The sequence below is a fragment of the Somniosus microcephalus genome, chromosome 17 (genome assembly GCF_052327205.1).
Source record: "Somniosus microcephalus isolate GS21.2 chromosome 17, FLI_Smic_1.0, whole genome shotgun sequence".
Classification (NCBI taxonomy): Eukaryota; Metazoa; Chordata; class Chondrichthyes; order Squaliformes; family Somniosidae; genus Somniosus; species Somniosus microcephalus.
In genome coordinates, this window is record NC_141003.1 from 14,482,604 (window position 1) to 14,507,578 (window position 24,975).

Genomic DNA, 24,975 nt, shown 5'->3' on the forward strand with positions numbered 1-24,975 from the left:
ATACCTCCAACTCAAACACCTCCTATGATACACGAGGGCCAATTCTACCCCTGCCCACCCAAAGGGAACCGGCCCATGGAACTTACCCCCACCAATCCCGTCTCCTGAGCAGGCGAGAGAGGCACCCGCCAAAAGCCAACGGGGTCCTTCTTTATATATGTAGATCGGGCTCCGATGATGACTGTAATTTTAATAGGGGGGGCCTGCGCGGGGGAAGCTGTTGTGGTTTCGCCGCCAGGCCAATCCAGCGGGAAGAGCAGCCGGGGCCAAGAGAGGCTCAAAATGGAGGCGCCAAGGATGAACAGCGACGTTAAACCGAGGCCCCGTCTGCCCTCACAGGTGGACGTAAAAGATCCCACGCGACTATTTTGAAGAAGAGCAGGGGAGTTCTTCCCGGTGTCCCGACCAATATTTATCCCTCAACCAACATCACTAAAACAGGAAATTTTGTCATTATCACATTGCTGTCTGTGGGAGCTTGCTGTGCGCAAATAGGCTGCCGTGTTTCCTACACTACAACAGTGACTCCACTTCAAAAGTACTTCACTGGCTGTAAAGCTATAGAAATGCAAGTTTTTAAAACTTTTTTCTTGCTGTATCTGTTAGCAACTCATTGGGGATAATTTTGACTTTGGGCTATAGTGTAAAACGGTGGTTATCGATTCAGGAGCTTGTTATACGTCTCTCCTGATTGAAGCCAATGGAAAGGAGAATTGGGAGAGACGGATAACCAGCGGCTGAATCGATATGGCCCATTTTACACTATCGCCCAAAGTCAAAATTACCCCCATTCTTTCTGCTCTATACATTGGACTGGTTGGCAAGAGGAAGCTTGGGGAACGTCCTTGGAGCTGTTCTGAAAGCTCTGTAAAGCTGCACTGCATTCCTTCCCTGTGCATGTTTGAATAGCTGGAGCTGTTAGTGAGCTGATTCATGCAGGGTCCCGAGGAGCGTACCTCTCTACTTACACGTTTTGGAGGAGGAAGAGCATCAGAGTTGAGTTTCCACCTGAGCTGCTTCATTAGGATCACTCACTTACATTGTCTCTCGTGTAGAAGAACACCCTCTCTTATCTGGAGCTGTCCACAGACAAGATTAAGATTCCCGATAGACAGTATAGCAGGACTATGCACACTCCTGCTCCCTCAGAGGATCCATTCAATGTAGATGTGCACACCATACCCCTGCACCACGTCCTGTAGCAGGAAAACGTCTGACTCACTGTGAGCAATGTGCAAGGAGATCCGCCAGTCTATATATTTGTAATATATGCCCCACTCAGTAAATAAATGATCTGCTACATTAACGTGAGACTTTCGTTTGTTGGACTGGAAGATTGTTCTTCTGAAAGGGTGGGTATTTATAGCCTATCTAACTACAGTAAATTCAAATTACCACAGACTGACTTTCAATTGAACTTTGGTTGATCTCTTGCTTACAGTGTATTTTGTGATGAGCTAAACAAGATCAACAGGACAATCAAGATTCATGGAATGTCTATGGAGAAAGGCTGTGGTGTTAGCTGGTGTTGTCGCTCTAAAGAAATAAAAGAATACTTGCAGTTATACAACGCCTTTCACAACCTCAGGACGTCCCAAAGCGCTTTACAGCCAATTAAGTACTTTTGAAGTGTAGTCACTGTTGTAATGTAGGAAATTGGATATCTAATTTGCGCACAGCAAGCTCCCACAAACAGCAATGTGATAATGACCAGATCATCGGTTTTTAGTGATGTTGATTGAGGGATAAATATTGGCCAGGACACCGGGGGGAACCCCCCTGCTTTTCTTCGATATAGTGCCATGGGATCTTTTACGTCCACCTGAGAGAGCAGATGGGACCTCGGTTTAACGTCTCATCCGAAAGGCGGCACCTCCGACAGTGCAGCACTCCCTCAGTAGTGTCAGCCTCTCTATGAGGGGGGGCATTGGGCTAGGCTCAGGGCCTGAAACAAACCTCTTCTGAAATCTTTACTCAAACACCAGGGATAATTGAATGTTAGTGCAGACGCCCCATTTACTATCGACGGCACACACTTCCACAGTGTAATTCAGAGAGAAAAACTCCAAAAGCCAGAAATCTGAGGTTACAAAAAAGGGTTTCTAAGCAATCCTTACATTCCACAATGTTATTTTCAGATTTTTTATCATTTTTACTTCGGGCTTGACATAAACTGGGGTACAGTAGTGTACTGGTTATGTTACTGGGCTAACAATCCAGAGGCCTAGACAAGCAATCCAAAGAATGTGAGGTCAGATCCCACATTGAGAACTGAATTCAGTTTTCAAAATCTGGAAATAAAAAGCCGGGGTCTGTAAAAGTGACCATGAAGCTGTCGGATTGTCATAAAAACCCGTGTGGTTTAGGGAAGGAAACTTGGCATCCTTACCCGGTCAGGGCTCTATGTGGTTGACACATGATATCGGCCCAGAAATTCGGGGCCTGCACTTACCTACACTTACCTGCACTTACCTACCGCGCCAGCCGTTGAGCTGTGGGCCCGCGTGGGATTCCGATCCTGGGCCTGCTCCAACTGCCGGCGTGCTGTACTTGTGTATCCCAGGGGCGCAGTTAGTTCGATGCGTCCCCTGGGATCACATGGGCCATGGAGAGCCAATGGTAGCAGGGAATGCTTCATTCATAAGCCTGTCAAACCTATAAATACTATAAGCCCCAAAACATCACTAAATCTTCAAATAAATGTTTTAAAAAATCACATTTTTAAAATAAACTATAAATTACATGAAACAACTATTTTAAACAATAATTTAAAATTTTGAAAAAATTAATTACATTATAACGGGACTAAAAATAAACTTACCTTTCTTTAAAGTATTTAAAAATAATAAACCTGTGGGAAAAATGTTTTAATTTTAATTAATTCACCACTTACCTTGTAATTTTTAAAAGTGTAACTCCTGGAGACTTACCCTCCCGGGAAAACCTGCAAAAAGACCGGAAGTTCCAGGCGCACGCGCAGCCTCTCCTGCGCATGCGTTCCACCTCTAAACCCCTTCTTTCAGGGGAACGGAAGTGCCGGTTTCCTGCGCATGCGCCGTGCATGCACGAAACCAACACTTCCATTGGGCTTACGGCTGTGGAGACCCGAATTTCTGGGCCATTGTGGCAGACTCTTAACTGCCCTCTGAAGTGGCCTAACAAGTCACTCAGTTGTATCAAACTGGTTAGAGATGGGCAATAAATGCCGGCCTTGCCAGTGACGCCCACACCCAGCGAATGAATAAAAATAAACCAAAGCAGTGTAATGTCATTGCACCAATGATTGTGACACTGTGACATCCCTTGTAAACATGACAAAGAGGCTGACAAAATAAAGTTGATGTCATGGCAACCATTATTGCTTAAATGGTGTTATTATCTCAATCGGAGTCAGAAGGGCTTTTTTTGCGTTATAGGCCGGGACTCGGTTGAGTGGCCTAAGCACAACATTCAACCAAATTTACCTTTACATCGCACCGCCTGTCTCCCCATGAACCCAGCACTGAGCGGAAGCGAGTTGGTCACTGATTATGCGCAACGTAACTATTTCTTGATGTCATTAATAAAATGCGCTGACCTCCATTGGCTCCTGGTTAAGCAGCGACTCGATTTCAAAATTCTCATCCTTGTTTTCAAATCCCTCCATGGTCTCACCCCTCCCTATCTCTGTAATCTCCTTCAGCCCCACAACCCCCCCCCCCGAGATATCTGCGCTCCTCTAATTCTGCCCTCCTGAACATCCCTGATTATAATCGCTCAACCTTTGGTGGCCGTGCCTTCTGTTGCCTAGGCCCTAAGCTCTGGAATTCCCTGCCTAAACCTCTCCGCCTCGCTACCTCTCTTTCCTCCTTTAAGGCGCTCCTTAAAACTTGCCTCTTTGACCAAGCTTTTGGTCACCTGCCCTAATTTATCCTTATGTGACTCTGTGTCAAATTTTTTGTCTTAAAATACTCCTGTGAAGCACCTTGGGACGTTTTACTACGTTAAAGGTGCTATATAAATACAAGTTGTTGTTGATGTCATTAACTAGTGAGGAAAAGTATATGGGACTGGCATATATACGTGACGATTTCATGACAGGGATTGGCCATATACAGAGTGAAGGTGCCAGAAAAGTTGGGACATCAAAAATTTGGGGTTTTATAAATAGGAGCAAATAGGGACCATTCTGATAACTGATTCTGTATAGGGCATCAGTTAGGCCACCGTTCTAGTACTATGTACAATTTTGGGAGCTCCTGTTATACAAGAGGCATTAAAACCATAGACAGCATACAGCGTAGATTCACTAGGATGATGCCAGGGTTGGGAAATTCTCATTATGAGGAGAGACTTGAGATACTGGCACTGTTTCCACTGGAACAGAGCAGGCTAAGAGGAGATTCAATAGAGTTTTTTTTTAAATATGAAGAGTTTTGATCAATTTAAAATTATCATTAAGAGAATGCAGAGAGAGATTAGGAGACATTTCTTTTTGCAGAAACATAGGAACAGGAGGAGGCCATTCATTCCCTCAAGGCTGCTCCTCCATTCAGTTAGATCATGGCTGATCTGTATCTTAACTCTATTTACCCTCCTTAGCTCCATAGCCCTTGTTACCCTTTCCCTACAAAAATCTATCGATCTCAGCCTTGAAAGCTCCAATTGACCCAGCACCCACAGCCTTTTTGGGGAGAGAGTTCTAGATGTCTACTACCTTTAGTGTGGAAAAAATGCTTGTGATTTCCCTCCTAAATTGCCTGGCACTAACTTTAAGATCATATTCTGGACTCTCCCAGCAGAGGAAATAGTTTCTCTCGAGTTATCCTATCAAATCCTTCTATCATTTTAAACACTTAGATTACATCACCCCTCAAACTCCTAAACTCGAGGGAATACAAGCCAAGATTATGCAATCTGTCCTCATGATTTAACCCTCTGAGCCCTGGTATCATTCTGGGGAATCTGTGCTGCTCCCCCTTCAAGGCCAGTCTAACCTTCCTGAGGTTTGGTGCCCAAAACTGAATGCAATACTCCAGATGGGGGTCTGACCAAGGCTCTGTACAACTGAAGCATCACTTCCTCCACCTTGTATTCCAGCCCCCTCGAGATAAATCCCCCTTGGGGTAAACCCCCTTTACACAGAGAGTTGTTAAAGCATGGACTGCTTGTCACAGCTAGTGTTTGATGGAGTGTCTGTTGCATCTTTTGGGGCAAAGAAAAAACTTGCATTTATATAGCGCCTTTCACAACCTCAAAACACTTCACGGCCAATGAAGTATTTTTGAAGTGCAGTTACAGTTATAGAAACGCGGCAGCCAATTTGTGCACAGCAAGGTCCCACAAACAGCAGTCTCATAATGACCAGATAATCTGTTTTAGTGATGTTGGTTGAGAGATAAATATTGGCCAGGACACCGGGGAGAACTCTCCTGCTCTTCTTCGAAATAGTACCATGGTGTAGGAATTGACGAATTCCTAACCAATAACTGAGGTCGACTCAGGAGATCAATCAAACAGGTCTTTAATGTAAGACTAAACGAGTTCAAACAGTTTGTTGAGATCGATACAGGAGAACCACGAAAACAGGTCTTAACAAGATGGAGATTCCACGAGGACTGCCCGGACAGTCACGTGGTTTGTGACATGACGTCATCGCGTTTGCCCGCGCTCTTAAAGGGGCCACGCCCCGTACATACAAACACTATATACAAAACGAAGTAATGTCTAACACAATGGTACCGGCTTAGGCTGGTGTTAGAACATCGTTAAAGGGAATTATATACAGTTGCCCAGAGTCATTCAGTGGCTCCGCCATAATGGGATCTTTTACGTCCATCTGAGAGGGCAGACGGGACCTCGGTTTAACACCTCATCTGAAAGATGGCACCTCTGACAGTGCAGCATGCCCTCAGTACTGCACTGGGAATGCCAGTCTGGATTATGGACTCAAGTTCCTGGAGTGGGACTTGAACCCATGACCTTCTGACTCAGAGGTAAGCGCACTACCACTGAGCCACGTGGATAAACACTCGAAGAAGAGCAGGAGAGTTCTCCCCGGTGTCCTGGCCAATATTTATCTCTCAACCAACATCACTAAAACAGATTATCTGGTCATTATGAGACTGCTGTTTGTGGGACCTTGCTGTGCACAAATTGGCTGCCGCGTTTCTATATTATAACTGTAACTACACTTCAAAAGTACTTCATTGGCCGTGAAGTGTTTTGAGGTTGTGAAAGGCGCTATATAAATGCAAGTACTTTCTTTGCCCCAAAAGATGCAACAGACACGCCATCAAACACTAGCTGTGAGAAGCAGTCCATGCTTTAACAACTCTCTGTGTAAAGGGGGTTTACCCCAAGGGGGATTTATCTCGAGGGGGCTGGAATACAAGGGGGTGGAAGTGATGCTTCAGTTGTACAGAGCCTTGGTCAGACCCCCATCTGGAGTATTGCATTCAGTTTTGGGCACCAAACCTCAGGAAGGTTAAACTGGCCTTGAAGGGGAGCAGCACAGATTCCCCAGAATGATACCAGGGCTCAGAGGGTTAAATCATGAGGACAGATTGCATAATCTTGGCTTGTATTCCCTTGAGTTTAGGAGTTTGAGGGGTGATGTAATCTAAGTGTTTAAAATGATAGAAGGATTTGATAGGGTAGCTCAAGAGAAACTATTTCCTCTGCTGGGAGAGTCCAGAATATGATCTTAAAGTTAGTGCCAGGCAATTTAGGAGGGAAATCACAAGCATTTTTTCCACACAAAAGGTAGTGGACATCTAGAACTCTCTCCCCAAAAAGGCTGTGGATGGTGGGTCAATTGGAGCTTTCAAGGCTGAGATCGAGTTGGATAAATACTTGAAGGCGTGAGAGAGAGAGTGAGAGTGAGAGAGTGAGTGAGAGAGTGAGAGTGTGAGAGAGAGAGTGTGTGAGTGTGTGAGAGTGAGAGTGAGTGAGAGAGTGAGAGTGAGAGTGAGAGTGTGAGAGAGAGAGTGTGTGAGAGAGAGAGTGAGTGAGTGTGTGAGAGTGAGTGAGAGAGTGAGAGAGTGAGAGAGTGAGTGAGAGAGTGAGAGTGTGAGAGTGTGAGAGAGAGAGAGAGAGTGAGAGTGTGAGAGAGAGTGAGAGAGTGAGAGTGTGAGAGAGAGAGAGAGAGAGTGAGAGAGTGAGAGTGTGAGAGAGAGAGTGTGTGAGAGTGTGAGAGAGAGAGTGAGTGTGTGAGAGAGAGTGAGTGTGTGAGAGTGAGTGAGAGAGTGAGAGTGAGTGTGTGAGAGAGAGAGTGAGTGTGTGAGAGTGAGAGTGTGAGAGAGTGAGTGAGAGAGTGAGAGTGTGAGAGAGAGAGTGTGTGAGTGTGTGAGAGTGAGTGTGTGAGAGTGAGTGTGTGAGAGTGAGTGTGTGAGAGTGAGAGTGTGAGAGAGAGAGTGTGAGAGAGAGTGAGTGTGTGAGAGAGAGCGTGTGAGTGTGTGAGAGTGAGAGTGAGTGAGAGAGTGAGAGAGTGAGAGAGTGAGTGAGAGAGTGAGAGTGTGAGAGAGAGAGTGTGTGAGTGTGTGAGAGAGAGAGTGTGAGAGTGAGTGTGTGAGAGTGAGAGTGTGAGAGAGAGAGCGTGTGAGTGTGTGAGAGTGAGAGTGAGTGAGAGAGTGAGTGAGAGAGTGAGAGTGTGAGAGAGAGAGTGTGTGAGTGTGTGAGAGTGAGTGTGTGAGAGTGAGTGTGTGAGAGAGAGAGTGAGAGTGAGAGAGAGAGAGTGAGTGTGTGAGAGTGAGTGTGTGAGAGTGAGAGAGTGAGAGTGTGAGAGAGAGAGTGAGTGTGTGAGAGTGAGTGTGTGAGAGTGAGAGTGTGAGAGAGAGAGTGTGAGAGAGAGTGAGTGTGTGAGAGAGAGCGTGTGAGTGTGTGAGAGTGAGAGTGAGTGAGAGAGTGAGAGAGTGAGAGAGTGAGTGAGAGAGTGAGAGTGTGAGAGAGAGAGTGTGTGAGTGTGTGAGAGAGAGAGTGTGAGAGTGAGTGTGTGAGAGTGAGAGTGTGAGAGAGAGAGCGTGTGAGTGTGTGAGAGTGAGAGTGAGTGAGAGAGTGAGTGAGAGAGTGAGAGTGTGAGAGAGAGAGTGTGTGAGTGTGTGAGAGTGAGTGTGTGAGAGTGAGTGTGTGAGAGAGAGAGTGAGAGTGAGAGAGAGAGAGTGAGTGTGTGAGAGTGAGTGTGTGAGAGTGAGAGAGTGAGAGTGTGAGAGAGAGAGTGAGTGTGTGAGAGTGAGTGTGTGAGAGTGAGAGAGTGAGAGTGTGAGAGAGAGAGTGAGAGTGTGAGAGAGAGAGTGAGTGTGTGAGAGAGAGAGTGAGTGTGTGAGGGTGAGTGTGTGAGAGTGAGTGTGTGAGAGTGAGTGTGTGAGAGTGAGTGTGTGAGAGTGAGAGAGTGAGAGCGTGAGAGAGAGAGTGAGTGTGTGAGAGTGAGTGTGTGAGAGTGAGAGAGTGAGTGTGTGAGAGAGTGAGAGTGAGAGTGAGAGTGTGAGAGTGAGAGTGAGAGTGAGTGTGAGTGAGAGAGTGAGAGTGAGAGTGAGAGTGAGAGTGAGAGTGTGTGAGAGTGTGAGAGTGAGAGTGAGAGAGTGTGAGAGTGAGAGTGAGAGTGAGTGTGAGTGAGAGAGTGAGAGTGAGAGTGAGAGTGAGAGTGAGAGTGTGTGAGAGTGTGAGAGTGAGAGAGTGAGTGTGTGAGCGCGTGAGAGTGAGCATGTGAGAGTGAGCGTGTGAGAGTGAGCGTGTGAGAGTGAGTGTGTGAGAGTTTTTTTTTATTCATTGATGGGATGTGGGCGTCGCTGGCTAGGCCTGCATTTAGTGCCCATCCCTAATTGCCCTTGAGAAGATGGTGGTGAGCCACCTTCTTGAACCGCTGCAGTCCATATGGTGTAGGTACACCCACAGTGCTGTTAGGGAGGGAGTTCCAGGATTTTGGCCCAGCGACAGTGAAGGAACGGCGATACAGGTCCAAGTCAGGATGGTGTGTGGCTTGGAGGGGAACTTGTAGGTGGTGTTGTTCCCATGCGTCTGCTGCCCTTGTCCTTCTAAGTGGTAGAGGTCGCGGGTTTGGAAGGTGCTGTTGAAGAAGCTTTGGCGAGTTGCTGCAGTGCATCTTGTAGATGGTACACACTGCAGCCACAGTGCGCCAGTGGTGGAGGGAGTGAATGTTGAAGGTGGTGGATGGAGTGCCAATCAAGTGGGCTGCTTTATCCTGAATGGTGTCGAGCTTCTTGAGTGTTGTTGGAGCTGCACTCATCCAGGCAAGTGGAGAGTATTCCATCACACTCCTGACTTGTGCCTTGTAGATGGTGGAAAGGCTTTGGGGAGCCAGGAGGTGAGACACTCGCCGCAGAATTCCCAGCCTCTGGCCTGCTCTTGTAACCACAGTATTTATATGGCTGGTCCAGTTCAGTTTCTGATCAATGGTAACCCCCAGGATGTTGATAGTGGGGGATTCAGCGATGGTAATGCCATTGAATGTCAAGGGGAGATGGTTAGAGTCTCGCTTGTTGGAGATGGTCATTGCCTGGCACTTGTGTGGTGCGAATGTTACTTGCCACTTGTCAGCCCAAGTCTGAATGTTGTCCAGGTCTTGCTGCATATGGACACGGACTGCGTCAGTATCTGACGAGTCTCGAATGGTGCTGAACAGTGTGCAATCATCAGCGAACATCCCCACTTCTGACCTTATGATGGAGGGAAGGTCATTGGTGAAACAGCTGAAGATGGTTGGGCCTAGGACACTGCCCTGAGGAACTCCTGCAGTGATGTCATGTGATTGAGATGAATGACCTCCAACAACCACAGCCAACTTCCTTTGTGCTAGGTATGATTCCAACCAATGGAGAGTTTTCCCCTTGATTCCCATTGACTTCAGTTTTGCTAGGGCTCCTTGATGCCACACTCGATCAAATGCTGCCTTGATGTCAAGGGCAGTCACTCTCACCTCACCTCTTGAGTTCAGCTCTTTTGTCCATGTTTGGACCAAGGCTGTAATGAGGTCAGGAGCTGAGTGGCCCTGGCGGAACCCAAACTGGGCATCAGTTAGCAGGTTATTGCTGAGTAAGTGCCGCTTGATAGCACTGTCGACGACACCTTCCATCACTTTGCTGATGATTGAGAGTAGACTGATGGGACGGTAATTGACCGGGTCGGATTTGTCCTGCTTTTTGTAGACAGGACATACTTGGGCAATTTTCCACATTGCCGGGTAGATGCCAGTGTTGTAGCTGTACTGGAACAGCTTGGCTAGGGGCGCAGCTAGTTCTGGAGCACAAGTCTTCACAAGCACACAGTGAGCGTGTGAGAGTGAGCGTGTGAAAGTGAGCGAGTGAGAGTCAGCGTGTGAGAGTGAGCGAGTGAGAGTGAGCGTGTGAGAGGGAGCATGTGAGAGTCAGCGTGTGAGAGTGAGCGAGTGAGAGTGAGCATGTGGGAGTGAGTGTGTAAGAGTGAGAGAGTGAGCATGAGTGTGTGAGAGTGAGTGTGAGAGTGAGTGTGAGAGTGAGCGTGCGAGAGTGAGCGTGCGAGAGTGAGCGTGTGAGAGTGAGTGTGAGAGTGAGCGTGCGAGAGTGAGCGTGCGAGAGTGAGCGTGCGAGAGTGAGCGTGTGAGAGTGAGTGTGAGAGTGAGTGTGCGAGAGTGAGCGTGTGAGAGTGAGCGAGTGAGAGTGAGCGTATGAGAGTGAGCGAGTGAGAGTGAGCGTGTGAGAGTGAGTGAGAGAGTGAGCGTGTGAGAGTGAGCGAGTGAGAGTGAGTGTGAGAGTGAGTGTGTGAGAGTGAGTGTGAGAGTGAGCATGTGAGAGTGAGCGAGTGAGAGTGAGCGAGTGAGAGTGAGCGTGCGAGAGTGAGCGTGCGAGAGTGAGCGTGTGAGAGTGAGTGTGAGAGTGAGCGTGCGAGAGTGAGCGTGCGAGAGTGAGCGTGCGAGAGTGAGCGAGTGAGAGTGAGCGTGTGAGAGTGAGCGAGTGAGAGTGAGTGTGTGAGAGTGAGCGAGTGAGAGTGAGCGTGTGAGAGTGAGCGTGTGAGAGTGAGCGTGTGAGAGTGAGTGTGAGAGTGAGCGTGTGAGAGTGAGCGTGTGAGAGTGAGCGAGTGAGAGTGAGCATGTGAGAGTGAGCAAGTGAGAGTGAGCGAGTGAGAGTGAGCGAGTGAGAGTGAGCGAGTGAGAGTGAGCGAGTGAGTGTGTGAGAGTGAGCGAGTGAGAGTGAGCGAGTGAGAGTGAGCGAGTGAGAGTGAGCGTGAGAGTGAGTGTGTGAGTGAGCCAGTGAGAGTGAGTGTGAGAGTGAGCGAGTGAGAGTGAGCGAGTGAGAGTGAGCGAGTGAGAGTGAGCGAGTGAGAGTGAGCGAGTGAGAGTGAGTGTGTGAGAGTGAGCGAGTGAGAGTGAGCGAGGGAGAGTGAGCGAGTGAGAGCGAGCGAGTGAGAGTGAGAGTGTGAGAGTGAGCGAGTGAGAGTGAGAGAGTGAGAGTGAGCGTGTGAGAGTGAGTGTGTGAGAGTGAGAGTGAGAGTGTGTGTGAGAGTGAGCGAGTGAGAGTGAGCGAGTGAGAGTGAGCGAGTGAGAGTGAGAGAGTGAGAGTGAGCGTGTGAGAGTGAGTGTGTGAGAGTGAGAGTGAGAGTGAGTGTGTGAGAGTGAGCGAGTGAGAGTGAGCGAGTGAGAGTGAGCGAGTGAGAGAGAGAGAGTGAGAGTGAGTCTGTGAGAGTGAGTGTGTGAGAGTGAGCGAGTGAGAGTGAGCGAGTGAGAGTGAGTGTGTGAGAGTGAGTGTGTGAGAGTGAGCGTGTGAGAGTGAGTGTGTGAGAGTGAGCGAGTGAGAGTGAGCGAGTGATAGTGAGTGAGTGAGAGTGAGAGAGTGAGAGTGAGTCAGTGAGAGTGAGCGAGTGAGAGTGAGCGAGTGAGAGTGAGCGAGTGAGAGTGAGCGAGTGAGAGTGAGAGAGTGAGAGTGAGCGAGTGAGAGTGAGTGTGTGAGAGTGAGCGTGTGAGAGTGAGCGAGTGAGTGTGTGAGAGTGAGAGAGTGAGCGTGTGAGAGTGAGCGAGTGAGAGTGAGAGAGTGAGAGTGAGCGAGTGAGAGTGAGTGTGTGAGAGTGAGCGTGTGAGAGTGAGCGAGTGCGAGTGAGTGTGTGAGAGTGAGCGAGTGAGAGTGAGCGAGTGAGAGTGAGAGTGAGCGAGTGAGAGTGAGAGTGAGCGAGTGAGAGTGAGTGAGTGTGTGAGAGTGAGTGTGTGAGAGTGAGCGAGTGAGAGTGAGCGAGTGAGAGTGAGCGAGTGAGAGTGAGTGAGTGAGAGTGAGCGTGTGAGAGTGAGCGTGTGAGAGTGAGCGAGTGAGAGTGAGCGAGTGAGAGTGAGAGAGTGAGAGTGAGCGAGTGAGAGTGAGTGTGTGAGAGTGAGCGTGTGAGTGTGAGCGAGTGAGAGTGAGTGTGTGAGAGTGAGCGAGTGAGAGTGAGAGTGAGCGAGTGAGAGTGAGAGTGAGCGAGTGAGAGTGAGCGAGTGAGAGTGAGTGTGTGAGAGTGAGCGAGTGAGAGTGAGCGAGTGAGAGTGAGCGAGTGAGAGTGAGCGTGTGAGAGTGAGCGTGTGAGAGTGAGCGAGTGAGAGTGAGTGTGTGAGAGTGAGTGAGTGAGAGTGAGCGTGTGAGAGTGAGTGTGTGAGAGTGAGTGTGTGAGAGTGAGCGAGTGAGAGTGAGAGAGTGAGCGAGTGAGAGTGAGCGAGTGAGAGTGAGCGAGTGAGAGTGAGCGAGTGAGAGTGAGCGAGTGAGAGTGAATGTGTGAGAGTGAGTGTGTGAGAGTGAGCGAGTGAGAGTGAGAGTGAGCGAGTGAGAGTGAGATTGAGCGAGTGAGAGTGAGCGAGTGAGAGTGAGTGTGTGAGAGTGAGTGTGTGAGAGTGAGCGAGTGAGAGTGAGCGAGTGAGAGTGAGCGAGTGAGAGTGAGCGAGGAGAGTGAGCGTGTGAGAGTGAGCGAGTGAGAGTGAGTGTGTGAGAGTGAGCGAGTGAGAGTGAGCGAGTGAGAGTGAGAGAGTGAGAGTGAGTCTGTAAGAGTGAGAGAGTGAGAGTGAGCGTGTGAGAGTGAGCGAGTGAGAGTGAGAGAGTGAGAGTGAGCGAGTGAGAGTGAGTGTGTGAGAGTGAGCGTGTGAGAGTGAGCGAGTGCGAGTGAGTGTGTGAGAGTGAGCGAGTGAGAGTGAGCGAGTGAGAGTGAGAGTGAGCGAGTGAGAGTGAGAGTGAGCGAGTGAGAGTGAGTGAGTGTGTGAGAGTGAGTGTGTGAGAGTGAGCGAGTGAGAGTGAGCGAGTGAGAGTGAGCGAGTGAGAGTGAGTGAGTGAGAGTGAGCGTGTGAGAGTGAGCGTGTGAGAGTGAGCGAGTGAGAGTGAGTGTGTGAGAGTGAGCGAGTGAGAGTGAGAGAGTGAGAGTGAGCGAGTGAGAGTGAGTGTGTGAGAGTGAGCGTGTGAGAGTGAGCGAGTGAGAGTGAGTGTGTGAGAGTGAGCGAGTGAGAGTGAGAGTGAGCGAGTGAGAGTGAGAGTGAGTGAGTGAGAGTGAGCGAGTGAGAGTGAGTGTGTGAGAGTGAGTGTGTGAGAGTGAGCGAGTGAGAGTGAGCGAGTGAGAGTGAGCGAGTGAGAGTGAGCGTGTGAGAGTGAGCGTGTGAGAGTGAGCGAGTGAGAGTGAGTGTGTGAGAGTGAGCGAGTGAGAGTGAGCGAGTGAGAGAGTGAGCGTGTGAGAGTGAGCGAGTGAGAGTGAGCGAGTGAGAGTGAGAGATTGAGAGTGAGTGTGAGAGTGAGCGAGTGAGAGTGAGCGAGTGAGAGTGAGTGTGAGAGAGTGAGAGTGAGCGAGTGAGAGTGAGAGTGAGTGAGTGAGAGTGAGCGAGTGAGAGTGAGCGAGTGAGAGTGAGTGTGTGAGAGTGAGCGAGTGAGAGTGAGCGTGTGAGAGTGAGCGTGAGAGTGTGTGAGAGTGAGCGAGTGAGAGTGAGCGAGTGAGAGTGAGCGAGTGAGAGTGAGCGAGTGAGAGTGAGCGAGTGAGAGTGAATGTGTGAGAGTGAGTGTGTGAGAGTGAGTGTGTGAGAGTGAGCGTGTGAGAGTGAGCGAGTGAGAGTGAGTGTGTGAGAGTGAGCGAGTGAGAGTAAGCGAGTGAGAGTGAGCGAGTGAGAGTGAGCGTGCGAGAGTGAGTGTGTGAGAGTGAGTGTGTGAGAGTGAGTGTGAGAGTGAGTGTGTGAGAGTGAGCGTGTGAGAGTGAGCGAGTGAGAGTGAGTGTGTGAGAGTGAGCGAGTGAGAGTGAGCGTGTGAGAGTGAGTGTGTGAGAGTGAGCGTGAGAGTGAGCGAGTGAGAGTGAGTGTGTGAGAGTGATCGTGTGAGAGTGAGCGTGTCAGAGTGAGTGAGTGAGAGTGAGCGTGTGAGAGTGAGTGTGTGAGTGAGTGAGAGTGAGCGAGTGAGAGTGAGCGTGTGAGAGTGAGTGAGTGAGAGTGAGCGAGTGAGAGTGAGCGTGTGAGAGTGAGTGTGTGAGAGTGAGAGAGTGAGAGTGAGGGAGTGAGAGTGAGCGTGTGAGAGTGAGCGTGTGAGAGTGAGCGTATGAGAGTGAGCGTGTGAGAGTGAGTGTGTGAGAGTGAGAGTGAGAGTGAGAGTGAGTGTGTGAGAGTGAGCAAGTGAGAGTGAGCGAGTGAGAGTGAGTGAGAGAGAGAGTGAGAGTGAATCTGTGAGAGTGAGTGTGTGAGAGTGAGCGAGTGAGAGTGAGCGAGTGAGAGTGAGTGTGTGAGAGTGAGTGTGTGAGAGTGAGCGTGTGAGAGTGAGTGTGTGAGAGTGAGCGAGTGAGAGTGAGCGAGTGATAGTGAGCGAGTGAGAGTGAGAGAGTGAGAGTGAGTCTGTGAGAGTGAGCGAGTGAGAGTGAGCGAGTGAGAGTGAGCGAGTGAGAGTGAGCGAGTGAGAGTGAGAGAGTGAGAGTGAGCGAGTGAGAGTGAGTGTGTGAGAGTGAGCGTGTGAGAGTGAGCGAGTGAGAGTGAGTGTGTGAGAGTGAGAGAGTGAGAGTGAGAGTGAGCGAGTGAGAGTGAGCGAGTGATAGTGAGCGAGTGAGAGTGAGAGAGTGAGAGTGAGTCAGTGAGAGAGTGAGAGTGAGTGTGTGAGAGTGAGCGTGTGAGAGTGAGCGAGTGAGAGTGAGTGTGTGAGAGTGAGCGACTGAGAGTGGCAGTGAGCGAGTGAGAGTGAGAGTGAGCGAGTGAGAGTGAGCGAGTGAGAGTGAGTGTGTGAGAGTGAGTGTGTGAGAGTGAGCGAGTGAGAGTGAGCGAGTGAGAGTGAGCGAGTGAGAGTGAGCGTGTGAGAGTGAGCGTGTGAGAGTGAGCGAGTGAGAGTGAGTGTGTGAGAGTGAGCGAGTGAGAGTGAGCGAGTGAGAGAGTGAGCGTGTGAGAGTGAGCGAGTGAGAGTGAGCGAGTGAGAGTGAGAGAGTGAGAGTGAGTGTGAGAGTGAGCGAGTGACAGTGAGTGAGTGAGAGTGAGTGTGAGAGAGTGAGAGTGAGCAAGTGAGAGTGAGAGTGAGCGAGTGAGAGTGAGCGAGTGAGAGTGAGAGAGTGAGAGTGAGTGTGTGAGAGTGAGCGAGTGAGAGTGAGCGTGTGAGAGTGAGTGTGTGAGAGTGAGCGTGTGAGAGTGAGCGAGTGAGAGTGAGCGAGTGAGAGTGAGCGAGTGAGAGTGAGCGAGTGAGAGTGAGTGTGTGAGAGTGAGCGTGTGAGAGTGAGCGAGTGAGAGTGAGTGTGTGAGAGTGAGCGAGTGAGAGTAAGCGAGTGAGAGTGAGCGAGTGAGAGTGAGCGTGCGAGAGTGAGTGTGTGAGAGTGAGTGTGTGAGAGTGAGTGTGAGAGTGAGTGTGTGAGAGTGAGCGTGTGAGAGTGAGCGAGTGAGAGTGAGTGTGTGAGAGTGAGCGAGTGAGAGTGAGTGTGTGAGAGTGAGTGTGTGAGAGTGAGTGTGAGAGTGAGCGAGTGAGAGTGAGTGTGTGAGAGTGATCGTGTGAGAGTGAGCGTGTCAGAGTGAGTGAGTGAGAGTGAGCGTGTGAGAGTGAGTGTGTGAGTGAGTGAGAGTGAGCGAGTGAGAGTGAGCGTGTGAGAGTGAGTGAGTGAGAGTGAGCGAGTGAGAGTGAGCGTGTGAGAGTGAGTGTGTGAGAGTGAGAGAGTGAGAGTGAGGGAGTGAGAGTGAGCGTGTGAGAGTGAGCGTATGAGAGTGAGCGAGTGAGAGTGAGCGTGTGAGAGTGAGCGAGTGAGAGTGAGCGTGTGAGAGTGAGCGTGTGAGAGTGAGCGTGTGAGAGTGAGCGTGTGAGAGTGAGTGAGTGAGAGTGAACGTGTGAGAGTGAGTGTGTGAGAGTGAGTGACAGTGAGCGTGTGAGAGTGAGCGTGTGAGAGTGAGTGTGTGAGAGTGAGTGTGTGAGAGTGAGCGTGTGAGAGTGAGCGAGTGAGAGTGAGTGTGTGAGAGTGAGCGAGTGAGAGTAAGCGAGTGAGAGTGAGCGAGTGAGAGTGAGCGTGCGAGAGTGAGTGTGTGAGAGTGAGTGTGTGAGAGTGAGTGTGAGAGTGAGTGTGTGAGAGTGAGCGTGTGAGAGTGAGCGAGTGAGAGTGAGTGTGTGAGAGTGAGCGAGTGAGAGTGAGCATGTGAGAGTGAGTGTGTGAGAGTGAGCGTGAGAGTGAGCGAGTGAGAGTGAGTGTGTGAGAGTGATCGTGTGAGAGTGAGCGTGTCAGAGTGAGTGAGTGAGAGTGAGCGTGTGAGAGTGAGTGTGTGAGTGAGTGAGAGTGAGCGAGTGAGAGTGAGCGTGTGAGAGTGAGTGAGTGAGAGTGAGCGAGTGAGAGTGAGCGTGTGAGAGTGAGTGTGTGAGAGTGAGAGAGTGAGAGTGAGGGAGTGAGAGTGAGCGTGTGAGAGTGAGCGTATGAGAGTGAGCGAGTGAGAGTGAGCGTGTGAGAGTGAGCGAGTGAGAGTGAGCGTGTGAGAGTGAGCGTGTGAGAGTGACCGTGTGAGAGTGAGCGTGTGAGAGTGAGTGAGTGAGAGTGAACGTGTGAGAGTGAGTGTGTGAGAGTGAGTGACAGTGAGCGATTGAGAGTGAGTGTGTGAGAGTGAGCGTGTGAGAGTGAGTGTGTGAGAGTGAGTGTGTGAGAGTGAGTGTGTGAGAGTGAGTGTGTGAGAGTGAGTGAGAGTGAGCGAGTGAGAGTGAGCGTGTGAGAGTGAGTGTGTGAGAGTGAGTGAGAGTGAGCGAGAGAGAGTGAGTGTGTGAGAGTGAGAGTGTGAGAGAGTGAGTGAGAGAGTGAGAGTGTGAGAGAGAGAGTGTGTGAGTGTGTGAGAGTGAGTGTGTGAGAGTGAGTGTGTGAGAGTGAGTGTGTGAGAGTGAGAGTGTGAGAGAGAGAGTGTGAGAGAGAGTGAGTGTGTGAGAGAGAGCGTGTGAGTGTGTGAGAGTGAGAGAGTGAGAGAGTGAGTGAGAGAGTGAGAGTGTGAGAGAGAGAGTGTGTGAGTGTGTGAGAGAGAGAGTGTGAGAGTGAGTGTGTGAGAGTGAGAGTGTGAGAGAGAGAGCGTGTGAGTGTGTGAGAGTGAGAGTGAGTGAGAGAGTGAGTGAGAGAGTGAGAGTGTGAGAGAGAGAGTGTGTGAGTGTGTGAGAGTGAGTGTGTGAGAGTGAGTGTGTGAGAGAGAGAGTGAGAGTGAGAGAGAGAGAGTGAGTGTGTGAGAGTGAGTGTGTGAGAGTGAGAGAGTGAGTGTGTGAGAGTGAGAGTGAGTGAGAGAGTGAGAGTGTGAGAGAGAGAGTGAGTGTGTGAGAGTGAGAGTGAGTGAGAGAGTGAGAGTGTGAGAGAGAGAGTGAGTGTGTGAGAGAGAGAGTGAGTGTGTGAGAGTGAGTGTGTGAGAGTGAGTGTGTGAGAGTGAGTGTGTGAGAGTGAGAGAGTGAGAGTGTGAGAGAGAGAGTGAGTGTGTGAGAGTGAGTGTGTGAGAGTGAGAGAGTGAGAGTGTGAGAGAGAGAGTGAGAGTGTGAGAGAGAGAGTGAGTGTGTGAGAGAGAGAGTGAGTGTGTGAGAGTGAGTGTGTGAGAGTGAGTGTGTGAGAGTGAGTGTGTGAGAGTGAGAGAGTGAGAGCGTGAGAGAGAGAGTGAGTGTGTGAGAGTGAGTGTGTGAGAGTGAGAGAGTGAGTGTGTGAGAGAGTGAGAGTGAGAGTGTGAGAGTGTGAGAGTGAGAGTGAGTGTGAGTGAGAGAGTGAGAGTGAGAGTGAGAGTGAGAGTGAGAGTGTGTGAGAGTGTGAGAGTGAGAGTGAGAGAGTGTGAGAGTGAGAGTGAGAGTGAGTGTGAGTGAGAGAGTGAGAGTGAGAGTGAGAGTGAGAGTGTGTGAGAGTGTGAGAGTGAGAGAGTGAGTGTGTGAGCGCGTGAGAGTGAGCATGTGAGAGTGAGCGTGTGAGAGTGAGCGTGTGAGAGTGAGTGTGTGAGAGTTTTTTTTTATTCATTGATGGGATGTGGGCGTCGCTGGCTAGGCCTGCATTTAGTGCCCATCCCTAATTGCCCTTGAGAAGATGGTGGTGAGCCACCTTCTTGAACCGCTGCAGTCCATATGGTGTAGGTACACCCACAGTGCTGTTAGGGAGGGAGTTCCAGGATTTTGGCCCAGCGACAGTGAAGGAACGGCGATACAGGTCCAAGTCAGGATGGTGTGTGGCTTGGAGGGGAACTTGTAGGTGGTGTTGTTCCCATGCGTCTGCTGCCCTTGTCCTTCTAAGTGGTAGAGGTCGCGGGTTTGGAAGGTGCTGTTGAAGAAGCTTTGGCGAGTTGCTGCAGTGCATCTTGTAGATGGTACACACTGCAGCCACAGTGCGCCAGTGGTGGAGGGAGTGAATGTTGAAGGTGGTGGATGGAGTGCCAATCAAGTGGGCTGCTTTATCCTGAATGGTGTCGAGCTTCTTGAGTGTTGTTGGAGCTGCACTCATCCAGGCAAGTGGAGAGTATTCCATCACACTCCTGACTTGTGCCTTGTAGATGGTGGAAAGGCTTTGGGGAGCCAGGAGGTGAGACACTCGCCGCAGAATTCCCAGCCTCTGGCCTGCTCTTGTAACCACAGTATTTATATGGCTGGTCCAGTTCAGTTTCTGATCAATGGTAACCCCCAGGATGTTGATAGTGGGGGATTCAGCGATGGTAATGCCATTGAATGTCAAGGGGAGATGGTTAGAGTCTCGCTTGTTGGAGATGGTCATTGCCTGGCACTTGTGTGGTGCGAATGTTACTTGCCACTTGTCAGCCCAAGTCTGAATGTTGTCCAGGTCTTGCTGCATATGGACACGGACTGCGTCAGTATCTGACGAGTCTCGAATGGTGCTGAACAGTGTGCAATCATCAGCGAACATCCCCACTTCTGACCTTATGATGGAGGGAAGGTCATTGGTGAAACAGCTGAAGATGGTTGGGCCTAGGACACTGCCCTGAGGAACTCCTGCAGTGATGTCATGTGATTGAGATGAATGACCTCCAACAACCACAGCCAACTTCCTTTGTGCTAGGTATGATTCCAACCAATGGAGAGTTTTCCCCTTGATTCCCATTGACTTCAGTTTTGCTAGGGCTCCTTGATGCCACACTCGATCAAATGCTGCCTTGATGTCAAGGGCAGTCACTCTCACCTCACCTCTTGAGTTCAGCTCTTTTGTCCATGTTTGGACCAAGGCTGTAATGAGGTCAGGAGCTGAGTGGCCCTGGCGGAACCCAAACTGGGCATCAGTTAGCAGGTTATTGCTGAGTAAGTGCCGCTTGATAGCACTGTCGACGACACCTTCCATCACTTTGCTGATGATTGAGAGTAGACTGATGGGACGGTAATTGACCGGGTCGGATTTGTCCTGCTTTTTGTAGACAGGACATACTTGGGCAATTTTCCACATTGCCGGGTAGATGCCAGTGTTGTAGCTGTACTGGAACAGCTTGGCTAGGGGCGCAGCTAGTTCTGGAGCACAAGTCTTCACAAGCACACAGTGAGCGTGTGAGAGTGAGCGTGTGAAAGTGAGCGAGTGAGAGTCAGCGTGTGAGAGTGAGCGAGTGAGAGTGAGCGTGTGAGAGGGAGCATGTGAGAGTCAGCGTGTGAGAGTGAGCGAGTGAGAGTGAGCATGTGGGAGTGAGTGTGTAAGAGTGAGAGAGTGAGCATGAGTGTGTGAGAGTGAGTGTGAGAGTGAGTGTGAGAGTGAGCGTGCGAGAGTGAGCGTGCGAGAGTGAGCGTGTGAGAGTGAGTGTGAGAGTGAGCGTGAGGGAGTGAGCGTGCGAGAGTGAGCGTGCGAGAGTGAGCGTGTGAGAGTGAGTGTGAGAGTGAGTGTGCGAGAGTGAGCGTGTGAGAGTGAGCGAGTGAGAGTGAGCGTATGAGAGTGAGCGAGTGAGAGTGAGCGTGTGAGAGTGAGCGAGTGAGAGTGAGCGTGTGAGAGTGAGCGTGTGAGAGTGAGCGTGTGAGAGTGAGCGTGTGAGAGTGAGCGAGTGAGAGTGAGTGAGTGAGAGTGAGTGAGTGAGTGAGAGTGAGCGAGTGAGAGTGAGCGAGTGAGAGTGAGTGAGTGAGAGAGTGAGCGTGTGAGAGTGAGCGAGTGAGAGTGAGTGTGAGAGTGAGTGTGTGAGAGTGAGTGAGAGAGTGAGAGTGAGTGTGTGAGAGAGAGAGTGAGTGTGTGAGAGTGAGAGTGTGAGAGAGTGAGTGAGAGAGTGAGAGTGTGAGAGAGAGAGTGTGTGAGTGTGTGAGAGTGAGTGTGTGAGAGTGAGTGTGTGAGAGTGAGTGTGTGAGAGTGAGAGTGTGAGAGAGAGAGTGTGAGAGAGAGTGAGTGTGTGAGAGAGAGCGTGTGAGTGTGTGAGAGTGAGAGTGAGTGAGAGAGTGAGAGAGTGAGAGAGTGAGTGAGAGAGTGAGAGTGTGAGAGAGAGAGTGTGTGAGTGTGTGAGAGAGAGAGTGTGAGAGTGAGTGTGTGAGAGTGAGAGTGTGAGAGAGAGAGCGTGTGAGTGTGTGAGAGTGAGAGTGAGTGAGAGAGTGAGTGAGAGAGTGAGAGTGTGAGAGAGAGAGTGTGTGAGTGTGTGAGAGTGAGTGTGTGAGAGTGAGTGTGTGAGAGAGAGAGTGAGAGTGAGAGAGAGAGAGTGAGTGTGTGAGAGTGAGTGTGTGAGAGTGAGAGAGTGAGTGTGTGAGAGTGAGAGTGAGTGAGAGAGTGAGAGTGTGAGAGAGAGAGTGAGTGTGTGAGAGTGAGAGTGAGTGAGAGAGTGAGAGTGTGAGAGAGAGAGTGAGTGTGTGAGAGAGAGAGTGAGTGTGTGAGAGTGAGTGTGTCAGAGTGAGTGTGTGAGAGTGAGTGTGTGAGAGTGAGAGAGTGAGAGTGTGAGAGAGAGAGTGAGTGTGTGAGAGTGAGTGTGTGAGAGTGAGAGAGTGAGAGTGTGAGAGAGAGAGTGAGAGTGTGAGAGAGAGAGTGAGTGTGTGAGAGAGAGAGTGAGTGTGTGAGAGTGAGTGTGTGAGAGTGAGTGTGTGAGAGTGAGTGTGTGAGAGTGAGTGTGTGAGAGTGAGAGAGTGAGAGCGTGAGAGAGAGAGTGAGTGTGTGAGAGTGAGTGTGTGAGAGTGAGAGAGTGAGTGTGTGAGAGAGTGAGAGTGAGAGTGTGAGAGTGTGAGAGTGAGAGTGAGAGTGAGTGTGAGTGAGAGAGTGAGAGTGAGAGTGAGAGTGAGAGTGTGTGAGAGTGTGAGAGTGAGAGTGAGAGAGTGTGAGAGTGAGAGTGAGTGTGAGTGAGAGAGTGAGAGTGAGAGTGAGAGTGTGTGAGAGTGTGAGAGTGAGAGAGTGAGTGTGTGAGCGCGTGAGAGTGAGCATGTGAGAGTGAGCGTGTGAGAGTGAGCGTGTGAGAGTGAGTGTGTGAGAGTTTTTTTTAATTCATTGATGGGATGTGGGCGTCGCTGGCTAGGCCTGCATTTAGTGCCCATCCCTAATTGCCCTTGAGAAGATGGTGGTGAGCCACCTTCTTGAACCGCTGCAGTCCATATGGTGTAGGTACACCCACAGTGCTGTTAGGGAGGGAGTTCCAGGATTTTGGCCCAGCGACAGTGAAGGAATGGCGATACAGGTCCAAGTCAGGATGGTGTGTGGCTTGGAGGGGAACTTGTAGGTGGTGTTGTTCCCATGCGTCTGCTGCCCTTGTCCTTCTAAGTGGTAGAGGTCGCGGGTTTGGAAGGTGCTGTTGAAGAAGCTTTGGCGAGTTGCTGCAGTGCATCTTGTAGATGGTACACACTGCAGCCACAGTGCGCCAGTGGTGGAGGGAGTGAATGTTGAAGGTGGTGGATGGAGTGCCAATCAAGTGGGCTGCTTTATCCTGAATGGTGTCGAGCTTCTTGAGTGTTGTTGGAGCTGCACTCATCCAGGCAAGTGGAGAGTATTCCATCACACTCCTGACTTGTGCCTTGTAGATGGTGGAAAGGCTTTGGGGAGCCAGGAGGTGAGACACTCGCCGCAGAATTCCCAGCCTCTGGCCTGCTCTTGTAACCACAGTATTTATATGGCTGGTCCAGTTCAGTTTCTGATCAATGGTAACCCCCAGGATGTTGATAGTGGGGGATTCAGCGATGGTAATGCCATTGAATGTCAAGGGGAGATGGTTAGAGTCTCGCTTGTTGGAGATGGTCATTGCCTGGCACTTGTGTGGTGCGAATGTTACTTGCCACTTGTCAGCCCAAGTCTGAATGTTGTCCAGGTCTTGCTGCATATGGACACGGACTGCGTCAGTATCTGACGAGTCTCGAATGGTGCTGAACAGTGTGCAATCATCAGCGAACATCCCCACTTCTGACCTTATGATGGAGGGAAGGTCATTGGTGAAACAGCTGAAGATGGTTGGGCCTAGGACACTGCCCTGAGGAACTCCTGCAGTGATGTCATGTGATTGAGATGAATGACCTCCAACAACCACAGCCAACTTCCTTTGTGCTAGGTATGATTCCAACCAATGGAGAGTTTCCCCCTTGATTCCCATTGACTTCAGTTTTGCTAGGGCTCCTTGATGCCACACTCGATCAAATGCTGCCTTGATGTCAAGGGCAGTCACTCTCACCTCACCTCTTGAGTTCAGCTCTTTTGTCCATGTTTGGACCAAGGCTGTAATGAGGTCAGGAGCTGAGTGGCCCTGGCGGAACCCAAACTGGGCATCAGTTAGCAGGTTATTGCTGAGTAAGTGCCGCTTGATAGCACTGTCGACGACACCTTCCATCACTTTGCTGATGATTGAGAGTAGACTGATGGGACGGTAATTGACCGGGTCGGATTTGTCCTGCTTTTTGTAGACAGGACATACTTGGGCAATTTTCCACATTGCCGGGTAGATGCCAGTGTTGTAGCTGTACTGGAACAGCTTGGCTAGGGGCGCAGCTAGTTCTGGAGCACAAGTCTTCACAAGCACACAGTGAGCGTGTGAGAGTGAGCGTGTGAAAGTGAGCGAGTGAGAGTCAGCGTGTGAGAGTGAGCGAGTGAGAGTGAGCGTGTGAGAGGGAGCATGTGAGAGTCAGCGTGTGAGAGTGAGCGAGTGAGAGTGAGCATGTGGGAGTGAGTGTGTAAGAGTGAGAGAGTGAGCATGAGTGTGTGAGAGTGAGTGTGAGAGTGAGTGTGAGAGTGAGCGTGCGAGAGTGAGCGTGCGAGAGTGAGCGTGTGAGAGTGAGTGTGAGAGTGAGCGTGCGAGAGTGAGCGTGCGAGAGTGAGCGTGCGAGAGTGAGCGTGTGAGAGTGAGTGTGAGAGTGAGTGTGCGAGAGTGAGCGTGTGAGAGTGAGCGAGTGAGAGTGAGCGTATGAGAGTGAGCGAGTGAGAGTGAGCGTGTGAGAGTGAGTGAGAGAGTGAGCGTGTGAGAGTGAGCGAGTGAGAGTGAGTGTGAGAGTGAGTGTGTGAGAGTGAGTGTGAGAGTGAGCATGTGAGAGTGAGCGAGTGAGAGTGAGCGAGTGAGAGTGAGTGTGTGAGAGTGAGAGTGAGAGTGAGTGTGTGAGAGTGAGCGAGTGAGAGTGAGCGAGTGAGAGAGCGAGAGTGAGAGTGAGTCTGTGAGAGTGAGTGTGTGAGAGTGAGCGAGTGAGAGTGAGCGAGTGAGAGTGAGTGTGTGAGAGTGAGTGTGTGAGAGTGAGCGTGTGAGAGTGAGTGTGTGAGAGTGAGCGAGTGAGAGTGAGCGAGTGATAGTGAGCGAGTGAGAGTGAGAGAGTGAGAGTGAGTCTGTGAGAGTGAGCGAGTGGGAGTGAGCGAGTGAGAGTGAGCGAGTGAGAGTGAGAGAGTGAGAGTGAGCGAGTGAGAGTGAGTGTGTGAGAGTGAGCGTGTGAGAGTGAGCGAGTGAGAGTGAGTGTGTGAGAGTGAGAGAGTGAGAGTGAGAGTGAGCGAGTGAGAGTGAGCGAGTGACAGTGAGCGAGTGAGAGTGAGAGAGTGAGAGTGAGTCTGTGAGAGTGAGAGAGTGAGAGTGAGCGAGTGAGAGTGAGCGAGTGAGAGTGAGAGAGTGAGAGTGAGCGAGTGAGAGTGAGTGTGTGAGAGTGAGCGTGTGAGAGTGAGCGAGTGAGAGTGAGTGTGTGAGAGTGAGCGAGTGAGAGTGAGCGAGTGAGAGTGAGCGAGTGAGAGTGAGCGAGTGAGAGTGAGCGAGTGAGAGTGAGCGTGTGAGAGTGAGCGTGTGAGAGTGAGCGAGTGAGAGTGAGTGTGTGAGAGTGAGCGAGTGAGAGTGAGCGTGTGAGAGTGAGTGTGTGAGAGTGAGTGTGTGAGAGTGAGCGAGTGAGAGTGAGCGAGTGAGAGTGAGCGAGTGAGAGTGAGCGAGTGAGAGTGAGCGAGTGAGAGTGAGTGTGTGAGAGTGAGCGAGTGAGAGTGAGAGTGAGCGAGTGAGAGTGAGATTGAGCGAGTGAGAGTGAGCGAGTGAGAGTGAGTGTGTGAGAGTGAGTGTGTGAGAGTGAGCGAGTGAGAGTGAGCGAGTGAGAGTGAGCGAGTGAGAGTGAGCGAGTGAGAGTGAGCGTGTGAGAGTGAGCGTGTGAGAGTGAGCGAGTGAGAGTGAGTGTGTGAGAGTGAGCGAGTGAGAGTGAGCGAGTGAGAGTGAGAGAGTGAGAGTGAGTCTGTGAGAGTGAGAGAGTGAGAGTG

General features: G+C 50.6%; 1 protein-coding gene across 2 annotated transcripts in view; it reads left to right on the forward strand.

Annotated features, from left to right (window-relative positions):
* plekhg7 (pleckstrin homology domain containing, family G (with RhoGef domain) member 7) overlaps window positions 1-24,975 on the forward strand; it is a 286,193-nt gene that overhangs the window by 45,567 nt on the left and 215,651 nt on the right. The window lies entirely within an intron of this gene.